Here is an 11,765-nt window from a genome sequence, read left to right as displayed (position 1 = left end):
ACACTGCGCACCAAACGCCAATTTTCTGGTCGTGAGTCAGATGGGTATTTTCAGCGGACCGGTACCTCGTATTCTGGGAATTTATGTGACCTGATGAATGACACCAAGCTTCGTCCGTCATGAAGTACAGCAATGGGTCCAGATGTCTGTTAGAAGGGATGAGCGAACTTGTGTTTCAAGTTTAGTGTACAAGGTTCGAGTTCGGGTTATCTAAGAATTCCGTTATGGATTCCGCTACCGCGAACCATAAGTTATCAGCGGAATCCATAACAGAATTCTTAGAGAACCCGAACCTTGTACGCCAAACTGGAAACACAAGTTCACTCAACACTATCGGTCAGCAATCGCAGTCAGCAACCAAGTCCAGTAATTTAGGCGCTTAGCCCTGTCAGACTCTTTCAGTTCCTGCGCACATGTTATTCGGTACGGTTTCACGTTCAGAGATTTCAGCACTCGCCGACACATCGCTCGTGAGACACCAACTTGCTGAGACCGTCTTTGAGTTGATTTTTGGGAGCTACTTGCAATCTGCTGCTGAATTTTAGGCGTCCTGATCAATGGAGGCCTCAGTTTCTTCATGTTTGCAGCAGGGCCAGGGTGATGCCATTTCTGAACCAGCCTCTGAATACAGCGTTTAGCTGGTGGGTTTGTTCCTGGGTACTTGCCGGTAAAGGCCTCGTGTTTTCTTTGATCGATCTGCTTCGCACATAACCTTCCACAATCAATATTCGCTGTTCCAGGGAGAACACCATCTTTCTGACACCATAGGACACTCTTATCAAACTGCCTAATAATAAATCAGTCTTAGTTGCCCAGAGCAACCAATCAGAGCTCAGCTTTCAGTTCCTACAGGGCTCCGAGAAAATGAAAGCTGAGTTCTGATTGGTTGCTATGGACAACTAAAACAGATTTACTTTTATGCAGTTTGATTTGAAACTATTGGGGTGGGCTACTTTTTGGTGGGCCACCATGTAGGAGTAGCACTACAGAACAGTATGCACTGGGTGGCTTTGTATTACAGAACACACATCCTTTCTCCTTATGGCACCTTATTCTGTTGTCTGGCAGGTTTGTTGAGAAATTTCTGTGACTGTAAATCCATTAGATACATCTGTATGCGGTTGTTTCTGCCAGGGCTGTGGAGTTAGGAAGCCAAAGTTCTGACTCCGACTCATAAACGGCCAATAGTTTAGTAGTAACAAGTTTATTGTAGTAAAATGGTAACATCAGGCCTTTCTATCGTGTAAGGGTACATTAACACTTGCGGCAGAGGATTCCATCGCCAGAACTGCCTGCCGGATCCGTCAAAACGTATGCAAACTGAGGGCATTTGTCAGACGGATCAGGATCCTGATCCGTATGACAAATGCATTGAAATGCTGGATCCGTCTTTCCGGTGTCATCCGGAAAAACAGATCCGGCATTTATTTATTTTTTCAAATTTTTGGCGGTCTGAGCATGCACAGACCGCAATGCTGGATCCATTTTGCTGGAACACTCGGGGCCGGATCTGGCATTAATGCATGTCAATGGGAAAAAATGCCGGATCCGACATTCCGGCAAGTGTTCCGGAATTTTGGCCGGAGATAAAACCGCAGCATGCTGCGGTATTATCTCCGTCCTGAAAAGGTAAAAAAGCTAAACTGAAGACATCCTGATGCATCCTGAACAGATTGCTCTCTATTCAGAATGCATGGGGATAAAACTGATCAGTTCTATTCCGGTATAGAGCCCCTAGGACGGAACTCAGTGCCGGAAAAGAATAACGCTAGTGTGAAAGTACCCTCAGTAATCACACCACTTAGGTGAAAAATCAAACATATTTATTGGAATACAATTTCTGAAGTTCCTGAAATGTTCTAAATTCCTGTAAGTAAATATGCAATGGACTATGCACTTAATAACTGTTATACACGTAATATAATTGTAAGAAATCTATAAATCTGTCCTCAAAAAAAGTAAAAAAAAAAAGCTATATATATATATATGTCCTGAAAATGCAGGGAATCATGTAAGTGTAAATGGGAATAAAATAAATATATGAAAAGTGAAGCTACTATATTCAGTGCTTGCCATGAAAGGATTGTCCGGGAATAAGTAACTTTTCGCAGGAGTCCGCAGCCTGCCTTTCCTATGGAAAGAATCATACTTGCCTGCTGTCCGCAGGAAGGTTATCAGTACTGATTTTCAGATACCAACGTTTCTGGGGGGGAAGTGGGCTGCAGCGCAGGCTTGTCCTGGATTAAATTAGATCAATTGGACCTGTACTGTCATAGTGTTGGCCCAGGTGCTGTGCCTTACACTAGTGGTCGTCACTAGGGATGAGTGAATCGACTTCAGATGAAACAGTCAATTTGCATAAATCTTTGTTCCAATACTGTACTTTGCAGGAGCTCCACACAGTATTAGAATGTATTGGCTCCGATGAGCCAAGTGATACCACTTGGAATCGAACCCAAGTTCGGGAAATGTTTTTTTTACAGTACAGATTAATTTATGAAGTTATTACCTGAAGTCTTGCGAAACTTTGCAAAGCAATAACTTTGGCTCATCTGAGCCAATACATTCTAATTCTGTACGGAACTCCTGCTCCGTACAGTATTGGGACGAAGTTTTATGCAAACCGACTTCGGATGTTTCATCCAAAGTCGATTCGCTCATCCCTAGTTGTCACCTGTCCACAATTCTGCTCTTTCCTGTGCCACGGTCCTGTTGACCACCAGACCACAAGTGGCTTGGGTCACCAGCCACGTGCTAGAACAGCAAATCACTAGTACATCTCTCGCAGTGCCGTTCTAGCACATGTGACCGCTGAGGCCAAGCTACTTCCAGGCAGGCAGGGAACTGGTGATTATTTTTTTTATTTTTTTATTGGGCATAGGTTACAACTAGAAATAAGCGAATTGAGCTTCGCATCCTAAATCTGAAGTCGGTTTGCTCAAAACTTCGTTTTACTGCTGTATAGAGACGGGTCTCCATACAGCATTACAATGTATGGGCTCTGGCGAGGTGAAGTGAGTTATTCCCGAAGTCTCACGGGACTTTGGTGAATAACTTTGGGATTTGGTTTTTAAATCCATTTTAAAACATGGATCTGGAGTTGGTGCCGAGATACCAGTCAGTACCAAAGCCAACTTGAAATCCATGTTTTAAGATGGTTTTAACGTTTAAAAATTGATGGCCAAAGTTATTCACCGAAGTCTCGTATGCAGCATTAAAACGAGTTACAACATTGAGGTTTTTGGCTCCTAGGCTGGACCACTCCTTTAGGCTGGGTTCACACCTGAGCGTTTTACAGTGCGTTACTACACGCTGTAAAACGCTCAACAGGCAAAAACCAATGATTCCCTATGGGCATGGTTCTCACCTGAGCGTTTTACAGCGCGTACAAACGCACTGTAAAACGCCCTACGCCCCAAGAAGTACAGGAGCTTCTTTGGGGTGTATTGTCGCGTGTACGCCTCTGTGGTCAATAGCAAGAACGCGCGTACGACGCGCGTTTCCAAACAAAAAACGCCCCAAAATGCGCCCGATAAAAACGCCTGTAAACAGCGCTTATCGTATACACTCAGGTGGGAACCCAGCCTTAAGTACCAAACCAGGCTGTGTCGTTAAAGGGTTAAAGAGGTAAGTAGATGAGATCCATGGCTGTTCAATGTCAGCGGTATTATTGCATAGCCCTTATTGTAATTTAGAAGCACATCTTAATGTTGTGGAAATACAATATATTGTGTCTTTTTACAACAAAAACTTATACATTATGTATTTCACTTTTGAGCCAAAACACTGGCAACGTGGGCACAAGTGCATCTCTGTTGTTTACACAGATTCCGATCGCCCTCCAGTGGTCAGACACGGCACTTCAGTGCTTCCTTTCTAGCACACAGAATTAGGATCTCCTTTATTTCTACTATAACATGGGTCGGTTGTTTCCACTGTCACTTGTGATGTCATTATATGAGAGTATATCTTGGTAAAGATATGGATCAGCGTATGATCCGGAAATGTACGTTGTACCTACACACTGAGCCCAGCTACACATTGCAGGGTAATTTGTCATTCATGCTACATATACACCCACTACTCAAATGTTTAGTGACTGTGGCAGGATCTGAGTAGCTACAGTAGTAGTTCACTAGTAACTAATTTGGAAGATTGACCAATTGGACAAGACGAATCACAAGTGTTAGTGATTTTACATTTCTTGCATGGAAATGAAGTGTATTCTGTCTAGAAAAAGAAGTATAAATATGATGAAATTCTGTGCTTAGTGTATACATTCCAGAGCTCACAATGCTCCTGGGACATCACTAGCAATGTCAGGGAGATGCTCCGGAGGGTGTTACTATCTCAGTCATTAGGGACGTGACTGGGCCTGTATTGTTAGGGGCGGCCCCGCTCAGTCTCACCTGCACTATCCAGCACAGCGCTGTCCATACTAACTAAAAATCTTTCCTCCTACCTCCCCCCATCCCACACAACAGTCCTGACGCTAACCCAGTGTCAGAATATTTTTTGCAGAAACCGTGGCCCACACAAAATTTCTTGCACTAGACAGCATGAGTAACTTTTTGAACTTCCGCAGTCAGCGTCCTAATGTTCTGGCTCCATCTCCTCAGCCGGGCCTACGGGCTCTGCAAAGTAAGGGCTCATGTATACGACTGTTGCCTATTTTGTAGTCCGCAAACACAGATACTGGCTGTGTTTTGTGGAACGGAACGTCCGGCCCATAATGGTACAGTCCTATCCTTGTCCATAATGCAGACAAAAATAGGACATGTTCTATATTAGGGCTGCAGCTATCGACTATTTTTGTAATCGAGTATTCTATTGATTACTCTAACAATGAATCAAGTACACTAATAACAAAAAACTAATTAAAAGAATGTTTTTCTTTATGAAAACTCATCAGCCCCCCCGTGCCAATAGCTGCCCCCTGCCAACAGCTTCCACCCAGTGCCATCAGCTGCCCCCTCAGTGCCATCAGCTGCCCCCCATAGTGCCATCAAGCAGCCCCCCGTTGCCATCAGCTGCCCCCCCCGTTGCCATCAGCTGCCCCCCCAGTGCCATCAGCTGCCCCCCCAGTGCCATCAGCTGCCCCCCCAGTGCCATCAGCTGCCCCCCAGTGCCATCAGCTGCCCCCCAGTGCCATCAGATGCCCCCTCAGTGCCATCAGCTGCCCCCTCAGTGCCACCATCTCCCCCTCCTGGCCATGTCCCCAGCGCCAGTGAGATAAAATACCTCTCCTGTAAGGGCGCCGCAACACAGCTCGTCCACACAGCGTCAGGTCATAGTGCATGCTTACGTGCACCGTGTCCTGACAAGGTGTCAGGAGAAAAGTGCAGCGCGGTGCGGGCCGGCGGGTGACCACAGATCGGTGAGTAATAGCAAGCGCTTCACTCCCGTTCCCTGGTCACATGATGCAAACGAATCCTCAATACAAAAAAATTGCATCAAGGATTTTTTGGTGTCTAATTACTCGATTCAATCGAGTAATCATTTCAGCCCTATTCTATATTATACTGTATATACATATTTTTACGGATGCCACAGAACGGAGTGCCACATGGAGTGCTGTCCTCATCTTTTGTGGCCCCATTGAAGTGAATAGGTCCACATCCGACCTACAAAAATTGCAGATCGAGTGCAGACAAAAATAGGTTTATGTGCCCTAAGGCCGAACAGGACCTGACCCCAACCAATCTTCCAGTACCAAACATACATAGACAACCAGACCTCAGAGAAGTCCATCACAATGATTCACACACTCCGGCTGCATCACAATGTGGCTGAAAACTGCATCAACTATCTGATCGGTGGTGGTTGGACCCCCGGGACCCCCACTGATCAGCTGTTTTGAGAAGGCAGTGGCACTCCTATGATCGCCGTACATTATATAGCGGCTATGCTTGCTATTGCAGCTCAGCCCCGTTCACTTCAATGGGGGCTGAGCTGCTCCTAAGCCACGTGTTGGATAAACGTGTCATCACTGGCCTAGAGAAAGCTGAGAGAAGGCCGTGGCGCTCACACGAGCATCGGTGCCTTCTCAAACAGCTGATCAGCGGGGGTCCTGGTTGTCAGGCCCCAACCAATCAGATACTGTTTACCTATCCAGAGGACAGGTCATCAGTAAAACATTTTTTAGGAAAACCCCTTTAAGTGACTGCAGCTAAAACACTTTTATTTTAAAATGGCCTTTTCACTGTATAACCTCAAGACTATTAAAAATAAAAGTGCTTTTAGCCACAGTACTTTAACCACTTCACATCCGCCCATAGGATATAAACATCCTATGGGTAGATGTTTATCTCTGAATGGACGTTCTGGAACGTCCATTGAGAGATGGCAGCTGCACGCTAATCGTGCAGCTGCCGAGCTGGGGGCCCGTTGTCAGTGACAGCAGGGAAACCCAGAGAGAAGGCAGAGACAGTTCACAGGTGTCCCTGCCTTCTAGATCGCTGTATACACAGCGCTCATTGAGAGCTGTGTATACAAATCAGGAAGCGCTATGCGCTTCCTGTCCCGGCTCGGTGGTCATGTGACCGCCGGGGCCGGGAGAGTGCAGGAGCTGTCGGGTCTTTCACAGAGGCTGTACAGCGCTGTATTATGCTGTATTTCCCCTGTAACTGGGGCTACTATGTCAACCCCAGTTAAAGGATAAATCAATAGTGGAAAAAAAAAGTGAAGTTAAATGTCCCCCAGAGGTCTTGTATGACCTGGGGGGATGCAAAGTGGAAAAAAAAATAAAATAAAAATTCACATGTGAAAAAAAAGAATCCCCAAATGAAGTAATAAAAAAAACAGTTAAAAATAGAAAAAAATAAAATAAAATAGACATATTTGGTATTACCGCGTCCGTAACAACCGGATGTATAAATATATCACATGATCCACCCCGTTCGATAAACACAAAAAAACTGTGTCAAAAAAAGCAATTTGCAATTTTTGTCACCTTACATAACAAAAAGTGCAACTCCAAGTCAAAAAGGCATATGTCCCACAAAATAGTACCAATAAAACCGTCACATCATCCCGCAAAAAATGAGCCCTTACATAAGAAATTCGCAAAATAAAACAAACAAATTATAGCTCTCAAAACATGGAGACATTAAAACGTTTCAAAAATACTATTATTGTGTTAAAGTGAAATAAATAAAAAATGTATACATATTAGGTATCGCCACGTCCATAACAACCAGCTCTATAAAAATATCACATGACCTAACCCCTCAGGTGAACACCGTAAAAAATGAACACCGTAAAAAAAAAAAAAACTGTGGTCACCTTACATCACAAAAATTGCAACACCTAGCGATCAAAAAGGCGTATGCCCCCCAAAATAGTACCAATCAAACCGTCACCTCATCCCACAAAAAATGAGACCCTACCTAAGACAATCGGTCAAAGAATAAAAAAAACTATAAGGCCCCTTTCACGTGGGCGAGTTTTCCGCGCGGGTGCAATGAGCGAGGTAACGCATTGCACCTGCACTGAATCCGGACCCATTTACTTCAGTAAAGCTGTGCAAATAAGCGGTGATTTTCACGCATCACTTGTGCGTTGCGTGAAAATCGCAGCATGTTCTATATTGTGCGTTTTTCATGCAACGCATGCCCCATAGAAATGAATGGGGTTGCATGAGAATTGCAAGCATCCGCAAGCAAGTGCAGATGCGGTGCGATTTTCATGCATGGTTGCTAGGAGATGATAGGGATGAGCAACCCCGGACCCCATTAAAGTCTATTCACTGTATTATTTTCCCTTATAACATTGTAAAATGTACCTTGAGGGGTTAAAAAAAAATTAAAAATGAACTCACCTCACTTGATCACGCAGCTGACATTGTCTTCTTTCTTCTTTCAGGACCTGCAAAAGGACCTTTGATTACATAATCATGCTCACCACCACCCAGCTTCTCAAACCTATCCTGGAAGTTTCATGGATTTTGGTTTAACGTACAAAAAAACAACTCAGCTGTTAATCAATTTCCCCCAAACTTCCTATACTACAACCAAGACTATAGACAATAGTATAGACAAGACTATACTACAAGACTCTCTCTAATATACCCCTACTTGATCGGTCCTGAAAAGTCACCTCTATTTTACTCTGTGAGTGCGATCTCACATTCCACCCTACTAACAAAGTCGGATAGAAGTGACATCTCAGAACCGAACAGCTGTTCCAGGGCAGATCAGTTCTCCTGCACATACGATTTCCAATAGCGATCTGCCCTGGAACAGCTGACAAAGCGTTGGAATGCTTGACCTAGTGGCGGTCACACATTCCACCGCCAAAAAACTGGGCGGGATTACATTAAAATGTGTGACCACGTCCAGTCACACATTCCAAACTTTGACAGAACAGCGGTCCTGTCTAATCAGCTAATCAGATAATTTGATTGTAATAGGCAACATGACAGTTTAATGTTCCCCATTATAATACATTTTTCTAATTAAATGAAATAACAGCACAAAGTTTCACCCGTACACCCGCTCCTTATTCAGACTCACCTGCCAAGCCTCACAGCCAGCATTCCAGCCAGTTTTAGGATTGGAATAAAATAGTTTATTGTGAATAACTTTTGGTATGTTTTCTCAAATGACCCAAAATCTTCAGAATATGTTGGCATAGAGAGAGTCTTGTAGTATGGGAAGTTTGGGGGAAATCGGTTAACATCTGAGTTGTTTTTTGTACGTTAAGCCACATTAAGCTCCCCAAAAACAAGCTTAATGTCAATCATTTGCCTTGTGGGCAGCCAAAATCCATGAAACTTCCAGGATAGGTTTAAGAAGTTGGGATCTTAGGTTGTGCAAAGTTTCAAGGCAATTGATTGAGGTTTAGGCACATTATGGTACATTAAGCTACGGTAAATGTTTTCGAAAAGGAATAAACTAGTTTAGGCCCATTATGGTAAATTAAGCTATATTAAGCCATTTTCACATTGTTTTAGGCTGTCCCCATTATACTTACCATTCTGTATTAAAGAATGCAATTATTTTCCATTATAACCATGTTATAATGGAAAATAATAAAATCTACAGAACACCGAACCCAAACCTGAACTTCAGTGAAGAAGTTTGGGTCTGGGTACCACATTCAGTTTTTTCTCACGCGCGTGCAAAACGCATTACACTCGCGTGGAAAAAACTGAACATCAGAACGCAATCGCAGACAAAACTGACTGCAATTGCGTGCCTACTCCTGCAGGTTTCCCGCAATGCACCCTGAAGGTATCTGCCCCTTACCGGCGACACCCGTGTAAAGGGGGGCCTAACTCTTAGACAATGGAGACACTAAAATATGTTTTTATGGGGTTTTTTTGCTTCAAAACTGCTATTAGGCCCCCTTCACACGGGCATAGCGGGTGAGGACCGCATGCGCTCAGAATGCATTGTGGGAAACGCAATTGCAGTCAGTTTTGTCTGCGATTGCGTTCAGATGTTCAGTTTTTTCCGCGCGAGTGCAATGCGTTTTGCACACACGTGAGAAAAAACTGAATGTGGTACCCAGACCCGAACCCGGATTTCTTCACTGAAGTTTGGGTTTGGTGTTCTGTAGATTTTATTATTTTCCAATATAACATGGTTATAAGGAAAAATAATAGCATTCTTTAATACAGAATGCTAAGTATAATGTCAATTGAGGGTTAAAAAAATAAAATAAAAATAACTCACCTCTTCCACTTGATCATGCAGCCGACATTGTCTTCTTTCTTCTTCTTTCGGGACCTGCAAAAGGACCTTTGACGTAATCGCGCTCACCACGTGGTGACGTCAGCTCTGGTCCTGCTGAATGAAGATTGAAGGATCACGTCATCAAAGGTCCTTTTGCAGGTCCGGAAAGAAGAAGAAAGGAGACGATGGCGGCTGCACAATCAAGTGGATGTGGTGAATTAATATATATTTTTTAAAACCCTCAATTGACTCAGCATTCTGTATTAAAGAATGCTATTATTTTCCCCTTATAACAATGTTTGCTCTGGGGCCCATAGAGCTCTAGGTATGCCACTGATGGTTCTGTAGAAGTTGGGCAGCACGGTGGCTTAGTGGTTAGCACTGGGGTCCTGGGTTCAAATCCGACCAAGAACAACATCTAGAGATTGGAGTTTGCATGAGTTTCCTCCAGAGACATACTGACAGGGAACCTAGATTATGAGCCCCATTGGGGACAGTGTGATGCTAATGTCTGTAAACTGTTGCGCAGTGGCGTACCAAGGGGGGGCGGGCCGCCCCAGGTGCCCCTCACAAGGGAGGTGCCAGGCCGCCTGTCTTTAAAAAAAAAAATTATATTTTTTATTCTTCAGGGCCGCACCGCCGATCGCCACAGGCGGCGCGGCCCTGGATGTAATTGCGGCCGCTGTGTGCTGTGGGGCAGGGGAGGGAGAGGCGTGTCCCTCCCCTGTTCTTCTGATAGGCCGCAGGCACTAATGCCTGCAGCCTATCAGAGGCCGGCTCAGGCAGCGCGATGATGTCATTATCATCGCGATGCCTGAGCCCGGCAGCACACAGCAGGGACACAGGCCGGAAAAGGCTTGCATCGCTGCTGAGCTGATGGAGGTAAGTATTCGTTTTTTTGTTTTTTTTCCCTCTTTGCGGGGGGGGGGGGGGGGGATCTGGCACTATGGGGGGGGGGGAGCTGGCACTATGGGGGAACTAGCACTATGGGGGGTCACTATAGGGGGGAGATCTGGCACTATAGGGGGGAGATCTGGCACTATAGGGGGGAGATCTGGCACTATAGGGGGAGATCTGGCACTATGGGGGGAGATCTGGCACTATGGGGGGGAGCTGGCACTATGGGGGGAGATCTGGCACTATAGGGGGGAGATCTGGCACTATAGGGGGGAGATCTGGCACTATGGGGGGAGATCTGGCACTATAGGGGGAGATCTGGCACTATAGGGGGGAGATCTGGCACTATAGGGGGAGATATGGCACTATAGGGGGGAGATCTGGCACTATGGGGGGAGATCTGGCACTATGGGGGGGAGCTGGCACTATGGGGGGAGATCTGGCACTATGGGGGAACTAGCACTATGGGGGGCACTATAGGGACAGCTGGCACTATAGGGGGAGCTGACACTATAGAGGGAGCTGGCACTATAGGGGGGGCTGGCACTATAGGGGGGGCTGGCACTATAGGGGGGGCTGGCACTATGGGGGCATTTCTTACTGGCACATTATGGGGGGGCACCATGGGGGTATCTGTGGGCTTTTTTTTATTATTGGCACATTCTGGGGGGCACTATAGGGGAGAGCAGCACTATGGGGCATCTGGTGTTACTATCGGGGCATTATTGGGGGGCACTATGGGGAAGTGGGGGCTCTAAAGTGGTCTTTTGTATTGGAACATTATGGGGGGCACTGGCATTTGGTGGCACTAAGGGGGCATTTTTTACTGGCACATTATGGGAGGCACTATAGGGGAGAGCGGCACTATGGGGGAGTGGAGCACTATTGAGGCATATGGTGGCACTAAGAAGGGGCATTTTTTTACTGACACATTGTGGGGGAGGAGCACTATAGGGGCATCTGCTGGGGGCACTAAGGGGCATTTTTTTACTGGCATATTATGGGGGACACTATGGGGAAGGGGGAGAGGAGCAGTATGAGGGCATTTACTGGGGCACTATATAGGGGTATTTTATACTGGCATACATTATGCGGACATTAGCTCAACTGCGGGCACTAAGCGGGGGTATTTCATGTACTGTCATATTATAGGGAAAATTAGTACTACTAGGGGGTATTATGGGGAGCTAT

The sequence above is a fragment of the Bufo gargarizans genome, chromosome 1 (genome assembly GCF_014858855.1).
Source record: "Bufo gargarizans isolate SCDJY-AF-19 chromosome 1, ASM1485885v1, whole genome shotgun sequence".
Taxonomy (NCBI): domain Eukaryota; kingdom Metazoa; phylum Chordata; class Amphibia; order Anura; family Bufonidae; genus Bufo; species Bufo gargarizans.
This window is presented reverse-complemented; position numbering follows the sequence as displayed.